Here is a 13,147-nt window from a genome sequence, read left to right as displayed (position 1 = left end):
AGTGGAGGCGTCTTTCCCCAAAACAAAGATTATGAAACTTAGCTCCTCTTCCAAACTGTAGGAATAGTTTAGAAGAACAAAGACATTTTTCATCCATCACTAGAAATGGTGAAAATGGTTCCTGTAGGAAAATTATCTCATTTGTAGCATTAGTATTTTAAAAAAAAACCAAACCAAAAAAACCACAAAGCACCTAAAACTTCTTCTAATTCAAATCAGAAGCAAAATCAGAAAATTTGACAAGGTGACTTCATGATCTCTCTGCCCACACATCCCCCTACATTTAAAGGAGGTGGAGACAACAGGCAGAAATACAAATCTTATAAGTAAAAATTTTTGGTAGGAACTGCAAACATCTGGGACTGAGTACAAAACTGAGCATTATAATAAAAGCAGAATTATTGCCAACTACATTAGTTTATTAGTGAATGCTAGGTCTGCTATGTTTAAAGTAGTAAGTTTAAAATATTTGATAAGCCAGTTATCCCAACCCTACTAATGTGTTATATCTGTTAATCAGTTATCCCAACCTCACTAGTCTGTTTCAGAATTTATTCAGGTTTTATTCAGAAAAACAGACCAATCATTTCAAGTGAGTTAAAAATACTGTCCATTGCTTCCGTAAACAATTTAGATGCTAAGTGGTACTACCATCATAATCTTTTTACAGGATTTTCTCTTCTGAAAAGAAAGGTCAAACCCCCTACTTTTTCAGTCAAGGAATTAATATAACACAGAAGCCTATAAACTTGAAAAATGAATGAAGAATACAGAACTGGGAATGATAATATAAAAGGCACTGCAGGCAAATACGGTATGACGTGAAATAAGGCTCCAAGAGATTTTTAAAAAACTGAGTAATTTCTAGAGTTTCAGACAGTTAAACTGCAGTTTATCAGTATAGATGCATTATCATTTTTATTATGTAACAATATCTTTATTATGCTGCTAACTCACACTGAGAAAAAGAAGACAACAGGGAGGAGAATGGATCCAGGATCAGGAGAAGCAAATGTAGAGGTGATTGAAAACTGATTAAGGAAATGAAACCAAGTAAAACAAGGGGGAATACAGAGAAGATCATGGGATTCCACTTCAAAAGCTGTAAGTAAATCAAAGGAAGCAGTCCATGCAGCAAGGTGATTTCCTCACTGTTTTGCAAGGTGAGGCATACAAATAACCTTTCTTTCTGAAACACATATTTCTTTCTGTGTAGGTTTAAAGAAAGCATTCAATGACAGCTAAACAAAGAAAATCACCGATTTCTAGATATCAGCCTTCAGCTTCTCACCTATCTGCAAGCACTGAAGATGTCATAAAACCTTAGAAATGAAGGTAACTAGTCCCCCAGTCATTATTCATTTAGATGACAGTGTGAATATCCTATTTGCACTTTCCCTTGCCACAGAAGAGAAAGACTTCATTATAGCTACCAGATAAAAAGCAAACATTGTAGAAATGATTTATTTTCTCCTATCTAAAGGATTTATTCATAAGAACTGCTGTGTGGCAGCCTGCAGAACAGGCTGCCTTGCTCTTTTAGCCTCTGTAACTGGGAAACCCATTAAGACCACATGAGTTGTCAAAGTATATGGTATGTTACATACTGTATGAGTACTGTCCACAGGCACTCACTTTGAAGGCAGGCCAATGGCAAACAGTGGCACCAGGAGACCAGCTAAAATATAGAGAAATGAAGGCGACAGCACATAAAACACAAGTTGTGCAAGACCTCTGTTAAACAGGCAAAAAGCCAAGAACGCATGGCTAAAGGGTTTCCAAGCTACTCTCTACTAGGAGTCTTTTGCTTGAACAGAGGTGGAGAAAAAATACTGGCATCATATGAGATGTTCTAAGTTTTGCTTAATAATTCTTAATCTCTGCTTCACTCTCTTCCCCATTAGGTGAGACAGATAATAATCAAAGTGCAAAAATTGGTGGTTTTAAGCAAGGTCAGGCTGTAGAAATAAACAAATGGACAAGCCACACAATGGTGATCGTGTCCCTGGCCTAAACCAGGAAGTGTCAGTCAACAGAGAGCTCAAAAATCTCCATAGTGGAAGAGACATCAGTTTCTGTTTCCAGAGCTCCCTGAATATTAAATGTGCTGTCTATCATTACTATCTAAAAAATTCAGTTAATCCAATAAAATGCCAGAAATCTTTGTCAGAAAACTTTGGGATTACTTATAAATGCTTTTTCTGAACCAGATGGTGTAAATCTGAACCATGATTGCTCCTGATATTTTTTCCAGTGTAAAACCTTGACCAAGGATTTTACCTCCATGTCTAAATAGCCATGTAAACCTAACTCATGTCCAATATGAATGAAACAGGTTTCTGTATATTCAAACTAAATATTACTGCAGGACACCTGAGATTGATACTATATCACTGAAAAAAACAGAAGGAATGGTTATCCTGCCAAAAAAAAGACTAGCAGTCATTCTGATAATAAGAAATAAGTGAAATTTCCTATGCCTAGAAATATTTCAAATAGAACATCAAAGTAATTGTTTATTGCTAATCCACTTATGTTGTACATAACCCTACTTTTAAAGGTCCTACTGTCATAGCCTTATATGACCAAAAGATACAAAAGCATGTTTTCATGTTAATTTTTGGTGTAAAAAGCACATAGACACAAGCTATTGTACTGTTGAGAGCTACACAAGTTGAGTTTAAAGTTACATTCATGATTCTATGATCTCTCACTTCCAAGTCGGTGTCCTAGATAGCAGAACCAGTTATTTTAATATTTATGGTAGGTAAGACAATATCAACCCAGGATACTATAAATTCAGCAATTTCATAAACAAGTAAAATCATAAGCACATTTCCCCTCCCATTTCTTACCTTAATTTTGATGTGAAGGAAAGGAGAGGAGCAGGGTCTAGAAGCTTATTTTTAGGGATGGCTGATTTAACAAGATCAGTGTCAGTGTGACAGTTTTTCAGAGAAAATTAAGCTGGTGTAATTTTTTGCACAAACCTTTTATACAATTTTTTCATAAATACAGTAAGAAGATGGGCTTGAAAGGGAAAACGGCATATTCTAAACAAAGCTTCTCTGGCTTTTTTTGCCAAAAGAAAAAAAAGAATATACTTTAACACATAACCGTTACCCGGAAAAGGTAAATGCTTGCAGAATACAGATCAGAGAATGTTGATGGGTTGTTTTTTGCTTCAGGAAACCTGTGTTTGGTATTTGCACATTGGTGCCAAAGCAGCACCTCCTGTTTCATTCTAAATGTAGCAGGATTTCTTTGTACTTTGCTTATCCCCTCATTCATCAGTCTGCACATATTAGAAGAAAGTCTTCCTTTGATCTTTGGAAATAAAGACATCTCTTCTAGAAAACTATTTCAAAAGCAAAAAGGAGCCAAAGAAATAATTTTTGCAAAGCAGTGAAGAAACCTGGATGTGGGCAGAGAGATGGAGACTTTAAAATAAAAACCGCAAGGTACCAAATTCAAAGAGTGGGGTCTCTTGCCTGGTTAAATAGCTACCTGCTTTGTAACCAGGTGTTCTAGCACAGAAAGCCTCTTACTTATTCAGGCTGGGGGATGTGAAGGCCAAAACTTACACAGGTAGAACTCTTCACACTGAAATCAAAATCCTAAATTTAGCTTTAAACCATTGGCTGCTCAGAGAAAAACTGAGCATTCAGATTTAGCTTAATTCTGAGAAGGAAGATAAGTATAGTTGTTTATACTGCATTTACCCCCAACAGCTATAGCTTGTATTTCACCATCTATATAAAAGCATCGTTGTTATTGGCTATTTTCCACTTGCTATTTATAAAAAGGTAGATCCACTTTGATTCCTTTGTGACTTGAGATCATGAAGGTTAGAGTGCCTTAAGGAACATACGTAGTTTCACAAGCTAGGAGGACCATATAATCTATATTCTGTTTTAATGTGACATCTGGAGAACAAGAGATGAAGGCACAGCAAAAGCAAATAAGGATATAGTTTGATTGGAAGCAATTATGTGGAAACTGGCCAAATAACAAGCTCTGCCTGTAACTGTCCCTCCTGACCTATGAAATGGCTACCCACTATCAGTAGTGGAAATGCCCTCAATCAACAAGTTGCTCCTCCTCTTCTCCATTTTGGCCAATGAAAGAGCTAATGACAATGACTACTGCTTCATTCAGAAAAGGGAATTACTTAGAGGGCAAAATCTTCCCCTACTTTTAGGCACTGCAGAACATATTGCACTAAACTTTTAAGTACTTAGTCCACCGAGGGTCAGGTGCATTTGTTGAACAAGCAAAGCACAAATTTGCAGTTCAGATGTGGCTGGCAATGGAGTGTCATCTTGCCCATCTTAATATATCATAATTTTTCCCATCTTACTCTTCTTTTTAAAAATACTTTCCACTATACAAAATCAAGTGGCTATTCTGATAAGAAGTGTGATTCACAAATACAAGCAAAAGTGATAAATGAATGAGGAGACAATTAAAAATATAAGGAAAGAGGGGAAAATGAAGGGAAAAAAAGAAAAAAGTGAGACACATCCTTTTCCTTTTAAAAGTTAGGAGTACTGCAAGGTTTCTGTGGTGACTCTCTAGCATACCAGCCTTCAGCTTGAGGACTGCTGAAGTTTTGCTCCTGCTTTAGTAAACTGCAGAGCTTTGCAAATGGCATACTATTTTAAGGCATTTTGGACAATATGTCAAACTTCTGCATGTCCTTTTCTAAAGTAAAGTTTCTCTTTAGAGAAACTATTCTCACTTCCAACTTCCAAATTATTAATTCAAAATTCCTAACATCAATCAGTAGGTTGCATTGTTTATATTCCTAATATCCATCAGTAGTTTGTCTAATTTAAGAATAATAATTGCTAATTTAAGAATAAAAATTGCTCAAATTTAAGAATAATAATTGTTTCTAGACAAATACATATGCCCATCATAGATCTGCAGTAGATAATAAAGTTCTAGATGTCTTGGAGCTTGACATTGAAAAAAATTATCTCCTTTTGTTTTACTGAGGATTCAGATATAAGTTGTGAGTTTTAATAGCTCAGTGGAGACAGTCATATATTAAAAAAAGAGATTGCTCAGTTTCTGTTCCTCAAAGCTTCAGGGTCACATTGGTTGAAAGCCATCTTGATAACTTTTATTATCCTGTTAATTTTTTCTTGATCTTTTTCTATGTCTTCAAGAAAATATTTCATTAGGTATTTACGTAATTTATTTGGTTAAGAAAAATAAGTAAAACAGCAAGCAAATGGTGATTGTAAGAAAATATGCTGCATCATATAAAGTATATTTTAATCAGTACAAATCATGAAGGGAATATGTATAATGAAGATAAGTAGAAAACTCCCTTTAAGAAAGGAAATGCCATCAGTTAAGGAGTGTTACAGTCAAGTTTCCCAATGAAATAAATGCATTTTCAATTCAGTAAAAAGAGAAAATTCAATTAAATATATTTTGAAATCTAAACTTTCATAGAAATACTGAATTCAGTTATCTTAAGTTGAGACACCTTCCCAATTTATCAATTGCAAAATTATTAAGAAGCATTTCCAATTTTATATACAGTGAAAAAGAATGAGCTGTCTTTTTTGGTGGTAACATAGTTGTCTCTTAAAAGCACACTTGATGTGTTCAAAGAAGGGTACAAGTGACTGCGTATTTCAAAGTCGTTTTCAGGTATCTTTTCAAGATAAGAGTATTTTTTCTTAACCTTTTTGTCTGGAATGAAAATAATGTTCCTGCATTGTATACATCACTTTAAAAATATTTGCAGAATATCTAGACTTAACTTCAAAAAAAAACATGTGTGTGAAGCAATGCGTTTTAAGAAAACAGGGAGAAAAGCAGTCATAGAACCACTTCAGAGGACAAGCTGGATAAAATGTCTGAGAACAACTGAACTCTGCTAGAGGGAGCTCTGCAGCTACATATTTACTCAAGTGAACTTTAAAAGAATTTGCAGTCTACCTGCTGTTGTAGACAAAGTTAGTCGAAACTTGGAGCTAGCAGCTTAAACAATAGTAATAGCTAGAGCAGACAGAGCCTGTAGATCGTGGCATATGATCCACAGCAAGCAGATTTCAACATGCCAAACATGTTGCTACCCGCAGGAGCAGCCAAAGCAGACTTAACACGATGTGGCATCTTATAAGAAGATGACCACTTAACAACCTCTTAGTAAAAAAAGCCCCAAAAACCAACACAACAACAACAACAACAAATCAAACCAGTAGAAAACCAAGGAGATCCTAATATTATTATGGGTCCAACCTATCTCTTGAGGATGGGACAGGGAGCTCAGATGCTAAGAGCATAATTGCCCAGCAATTTCTTTGTTTCAAGTCTGTCATCAAAAGCACCGAGGTCAAGCTTCAACAACTCAACTTGTTAATAAAAACAACTTTCAGCTTATTGATTCAGTGGAAAGCTGGTGTTGAACCTTGTTATGGTAGCTAGCATGTGTAATTCCCGTAACACTACACAGAATTATGATAATTTAACTTGAACTTGAAATAGCATCACATGTTGCATGTTGTCCTGACCACAACATATAGGTTGCTAATGATCCATAAAACATTAGGTTTTGCTTTGAAAATTATTTTTTCAATCAAATTAAAGTCTGGTCTTAACAGTTGTATCTTAAAATGGTAGTTCTGTTACAGACTCAATAATGAAGATAATGTTTTATAAAAATATACAAAATTTCTTTTGTGTTTTCAAGCCTAAATATAAATAGAGAACATGCTTTTGCATAAGAAGTACAGTGAAAAGCCTGATATCATGTTAGGTAAAACATTCATTGCTTTTGGGATAGAACCAGACAAAGCATTTGAGCTCTGATAAAGTTGTGATTTTTAATCATGTGGTTTAAGCTGGTCAAGAATTCAACTCCTTTTCTCATTTAGGCCCATAAATTAGAGTCAAACTGTCTTGGTGCATTTCTTCTGTTCATTCCTTGGAAAGTCTACTTCTTATCCACTGTTCAGTTTGCTGCCTCCATACAGCTGTACTGCTGCAACCTCTCAGCGTCTGCTTTGCATTAGCAGGCCCTGGCTTTGCTAGCACTCAAGGCAGCACTAAATTCTCTTGTGTGAAGCAGCCTCACTGCAAAACCTGTGTGAGGCAAGAAAATGTTCTGACATTTTACCATGCTAAATGTTCTAGCCACTAAACTGTCCAGCTAGAAGAGCCAGTTAAGGTTTGTTTCAAAGGACTGTATGCTGCACTGCAGTGCTGTGCACAGAGGTGGCCCCTAAATGAAAGAGTGTAAAAACTAAATAAGTGTCTTCTCACAGAGAGAAAAAAAGTTTCCTTATTAGTGCTTTTGCTTTTGGTTTATTTCATTACTAACTACTGCCTGAATCTCCTTCCCATATTAGTGAGGAGAAGATAGAACTAAGTGTTAAAAATCAGAGGAAAAACCCTGACTATTACAATATATTAGTGACAGGCTTCAGCTTCCTACACTGTAGTTACAAGTAAACTTTACTGTAAAACTTCATTGACTGCAACATATCAAATTGTTCCAGGAAGAGCTTATTCCAATGAATAAGAGAGCATATAAGCAGTTAAGGGTAAATGAAAGGACAGCATGATTGAATTTTTCCCCCCCTTAAAAATGAGAAAATACAGATGTTCTAATTTAGAAATTATTTAAATAGAGTATGTTTGCAAAGAATTTGTTGTTAAAAATATCACAGAAAAAGATCAAAAATAACCAGCTGAAACAATGGCCTCTTGAGTCTAAGCATCTTACCAGATGGTTTCTATTAAACTTCCATTGCTTCTTCAAGAAGAACAGCTTTAATGTCTACTACAGTTTTATTATTATTATTATTATTTTGAGAACGTACCTACAGTATTTTAGAGATATAATTTAAGGTCAATACTATGCCAAAAATCTGACAGAAGCATTTCTTACGCCTTAATGTCTATGCTTTTTTCTGCTGCTGATTCAGGTCACTTTTTCATTTACTTTCTACTACCGTTGGACTTGATGAATGATTTTGTTCAACAGGAGTTGAACAGCCACAGTTCAGTTTCTTTTCAGTGTTTTCTCATGCTTTTCTTCAACAGCACATTCAAAGGAAAATTGTTCTAAAATATTTTGTTTCCTTGGATTTTAAAAAGCACAAGTATTTAGGATGTACAAGAAGGCATCCAGCAACCCTTATGGAAACTTGTTGACGTAGAGTTTGGTCCTGATCCCAGACAAGAAAACTCTCATGACTTTAAATCCTTTGTAAGCATAAGAAATACCTATGTAATGTACTTATCTTGTATTATTTCATAGGAAATATGTTCCAAAATGACTAAGTGTTGTAAGTCAGTATTGGTACATTGTATTCCAGGACAATATACCATTTCTTCTTCTAGAATAAACACTATACAAAAGAAAAGATACACAGAAATATGGTAGATTTTAATATATTCAAAAGACCAGTGAATATATGGTCTTGGCAGTGAGGAGAAGAAATGTAGCACACAGAGACCTCTTTGATTTTCCCTATTTTGCTACTGCAGTCAAATTAAGAGCCATAACTAGGGCTTTGTAGTGTCTCTGAGTGATTCTAGGTATTAGCTGGAATTAATTGTACATAAACTTCCATAATTTGCATTTGGGAGTGTTCTCTGCCTCTATAAGATTTCCTGTGGTTTTCAGGTTCAGCATTAGGAAGCATTATGATGAATCTCCTCAGCAGATTCTGTAGTCATAAATGACTACAAAATGAGTGATGGCTTTCCACATGAGCTTTCTATTGACCTGTGAGATCTTGAAGTCCTGATTGCTCCAAAGGACCTTCAATTTCAATTGTTCACAGAAATGGTAGGTACTCTATCTTTAGTAAATGTCTCTCTGTTTAATAGGCAACAAATAAACAGAATGAATTTCGAGAAAGATGAGACCATAGACTAAAACTTTAATAAAAAGAGCATAATAGTTCCACCGAGAGAGCACAAAATATAGTACAAAAAAAATTATTCACCTATTTCTCTAGTGATCTCACCTTATCTAGTCTAACTGCTGGCAATTATAATGATCTCACCAAATATCCACCTGCAAAAAATATCACAATTACTACTAGCATTACCTTTTTTAGCAATAGTTAATGACATTCATGTGAAAGGAACTCAAAATTAATTTCAAGGGCATCTATTATTCTGTTTTAGCAATAGTTAATGACACTCCTGTGAAAGGAACTCAAACTGAATTTCATTGGCATCTATTATTCTGGTTTTCCCAGCCTCAGGATTATGCAATCAAGAATAGGAAAGAAATGTGCCAACAGAGTACAGGCATATTTTCATGAGCCACAGTCTGGAGGGAAGTGAAATGTTTACTGGAGGGGTCAGCTTCTCAGGATCTCTAGGGTGGTTATAAAACTTATCATCATCACCATCCTTTTGTTCTCTTACACATTTATATTTTCCTCTATGTCCTTCTAATTTTCTGTCTCTTCCCCTCATGGGGAAAGGGACTGGTCTCAGCCATGGCTTTGTTAGGCTACTGAGCAGTTTCATTTCTCCTTTGCACTTCTCCTTAGAAACTACTCAGAAAAACCTTCATGCTCTCCATTTCAGCATCCATCACCAAAGGGACTAAAGTAAGCATTTAAAACAGAATTAGGTATTGCTGTCCTTTAATCTCTTTGGTTCATGGGTAGAGCTGCAGTCTCCACAGCACAGGGATACATTGTGGGTGTGTATTCAATAGCAAAAATAAATTGTGTAGTTTCAAACTTACAGCTGTATATGAAAGTAAAAGTGCTCGACAGTCAGAAACAAGTCACTGTTATTGTGGTAGATATATTTCTGAATTAAGTGAATGGGAACATGACATCGAATGATAACAGAGTAAGATCACAGTAACTGTCTCCTACTCTCCAAAATATGGACAAGTACAACAGTCTGGAGGAAAGAAAAAATAAATACAATAATAAAATAAGAAAAAATACAGAAGATGCCACAATATGACATCAAAACTCCTAATTAGAGTCACTCAGCTCCACATGGGAGTTTCTAAAAAATACAGAGAGAGAATGCATAATGTTAAGCATAGAAACAAAATAGCCAAAGGGTATCTTAAAAAACTATGGAAAATCAATGTATCAGAAAAAAACAATAGAGGATTTGTTCTTTTGGGGACAATGCAATTTATGGAACTTATGGAAGCTGTCAAGTCTAATGGAATTTGTAAAGATTAAACCACAGCAAAAACATGAAGGCAAACCCAAAATCAAAACAAATTTAAGAGTCTGGAAGCCATGGAACTAAAATAGAAAATTAGATTCTTAGTAATGGCTAGAAATAAAATAGCAGATAGAATGAAAACTGTTACTAGCCCTCTGGTATTAAAGACTACTTCATGCAGATGGTAGACTTTTTCATTATCTTCAATAGCTGTGGAGCTGTGGGATCAAGCACTGATTTTCACTATCCAAAAGCCCAGACTATTCATGGTACAAAAATTAGGAAAGTGGTTCTGATTGAATGAGGGGGAAGAAAAAGTTTGATTAAACAAACAAAATAACAAAGAGGTCTGAGACTGAGTCTCTGAACAAAACTGGTTTTGTGCCCATATTGCAGTTCCAAACTTTTATGTACTTGGACAACTAGGAAGACTGCTAGTGTCTTCTGAGCCATTTATTTATTTATTTGCTTTTTCATATACAGTGGGTCAAACATAGTCAAACCTGGTCTAGTCTCTGTCTGTCACAGCAAGCAGTGTTCAAAGTGCCCCGACCTTCCTGTAGAAGCGTCTTGAAAAAGGCACCTTGGGGGCACAGGCGATTTCAGCTCTTCTGTGATCCAGGCGACGCAGAAGGAGAGACAGGGTCTTCCTGTGGGGTTCCAAGGAGAGCTTTATTGAGCTTCTTCCTCAAAGTGGTCCAGGAACAAAGAGCCGCTCTCAGGCAGGGAAAGTTGTTTTTATATGTATTTTGAGGGGTGGGGCAGAACACCAGGGCCAATGGGATGAGGGCACAGGGGTGGAGCAAGGGGAAAGGGCCAGTGGGATACATTGGATCTGCACGGCACAGCAAGGCATGCTGGGAGAAGTCTTTTTCCTTACTCTAAGGAGGTGCTTGTGCCTTGAGGGGTTTTTCCTCCAGGAGAGTGCTGTGAATTCTTTCCCTGTTGGCCCACCAGCATCCACACCTTTCCATGGCAGGGAGTTGAAAATAGATGATTGTAAGGTCACTTCCAACCCATCCCATTCTGTGGTTTTATGACTATGATTCTATGACATTATGGTTTTATGAAACAGACTTTATATGTTATCTCAGTGATGAAACAATTAATTGCATTTCTATTCTGGAAAACCTTCTATATCCCTTCACTTGAAGGTATCATTCTTTTCATTCACTGCTATCACCTGGAAGCTAATACCGCATCATATTTCTCGACAGTTTTCTGAAATTAAAAGTTTAGTTTTACAATAACAAGTGACAAGAATGGGTTACACCTAGATCAGCCATTTTCATACACCAATTTGTACCATATACCTGAATTCTGTCACTTGCTGGTATCTTTACAAAACTGATTCACGTGGGAGAAAGTTGGATTTGAAATTATTTTATCTTGGCGATCTATAATCTTGATTTTCCATGCCGAAGTTGTTTTACTTCATGAAGTGGTTGTACTTTCTGTTTGGTGACAAAGTTCATGTTTTTCAACTTCAGGTGGCAAGAGGATGTGTTTAGAAAGATTCGGTTTTCATTCAGTCAAGAATACCGAATCTGTAGTAAGCATAATGTGTTTGTCCTTAGTCTGAGAAGAGGCATACAAAAAAAATTTGGTTTTTTCTCAGTACAAACAGAGATTTCCAGCTCTGAGGTCCCAGGAACAATCTAGAGGTATGTCTTAATTGCACAGAAAGATAATTGCCTGAATTGCCATTTTTCCCTCCAAGCATAACAAGTTGAATTTGTGCCATGAAAGTTAGAGTGAACTCAATGTCCAGTTTTGTTCTGGACATGTATTTGAAGCTTGTGTTAGATCATGTTCAACAAAAACAAGGAGACCAGGAAAAAATTTAAAATCCACTGAGAACATGAGTATTTTCCCTCAGGCACACCCCCAAATAAAATACTTCTGGTAGGTCTTAGTGAGTGATTGTGAACGGCATCTGCACTAGACAGACACATAAAGGAAAACAGGATCTAGCTTTTCACTCCAGAGGAAGAAACAGGATCTTTATCTTTGAATGGGTAGGGAAATTTGTCTACCTGGACATGATGGGAAGTGAATATGGGAACAGAAAGAAAAACAAAGAAACAGTCATTAAAGTGAAAAACAAAGAGAAAAATTGCAGTAATGGCTGAGGCAAGAGGATCTAATAGTACAAGTGTCAAATAAATGAAAGTTGAGTAAAACACACTGGAACAACAGAATTTGCTCCAAAACCAGGTCTGTACAATTGGTAAATATACTTAGTCAGAAACATGCTCATGCAGCAGTAGGTTTGCATGCAGGTAGTCCTGTAAACTCCCTACAAAAAGGACAGGAAAGTCCTCCAGTATTAAAATTGAAAATTTTGTCAAAAAACTAGGCTCTTTGGTTTCATTATAGCATAACAAAAACAGGATATTGATCATTTGTAACCTGAATACAAGGCATGTCAGAGATCAGAGAGAAGGAAATATGTCAGTCTTCATTAGTTCTGCCAGGATTGTCCTAGTAATGATTACATTTTAGCACAATCAAATTGGAGACCCTTTTGTGAAAAAGATACATTTCTCAAGTATTCCATATATACTGATAAGCATAGTCACAAAAGACTACAACAGACTCATCTGGGATCTTAAACTTTGGAGAACCTTTCATTAAAAAGGGCCTTGGTTCCATTTCTCATGAATAAGCAGTCAATTCTAAGTGGAATGCTGAAGATATTCTTACCTACCATGGTAGCTGTCTTCAGAGGGTAGCTGTCTTTGAGTCACACAGGACCCAATGAAATTAAGGAGATAAAAGTTAAAACCAAAACAACAAAATTAAAATGGAAACAGAACCTTTGTATTACATAGGGAAATTAAATGAAAGCTGAACATTACAGACGTTCCTTTCTGAGAAACTTTTCCTAAAAATCCATATAATCCTCTCAGTTGAAAGCTCTGGGTCAGAATCCCCAGGTACAACTCCCTAATAGAATAGAAGA

This window comes from Melozone crissalis, unplaced genomic scaffold (genome assembly GCF_028551555.1).
Source record: "Melozone crissalis strain CALT ecotype California unplaced genomic scaffold, PUWL_Pcris_2 ptg000005l_1, whole genome shotgun sequence".
Lineage (NCBI taxonomy): Eukaryota > Metazoa > Chordata > Aves > Passeriformes > Passerellidae > Melozone > Melozone crissalis.
Note: the sequence above shows the minus strand (reverse complement) of the source record.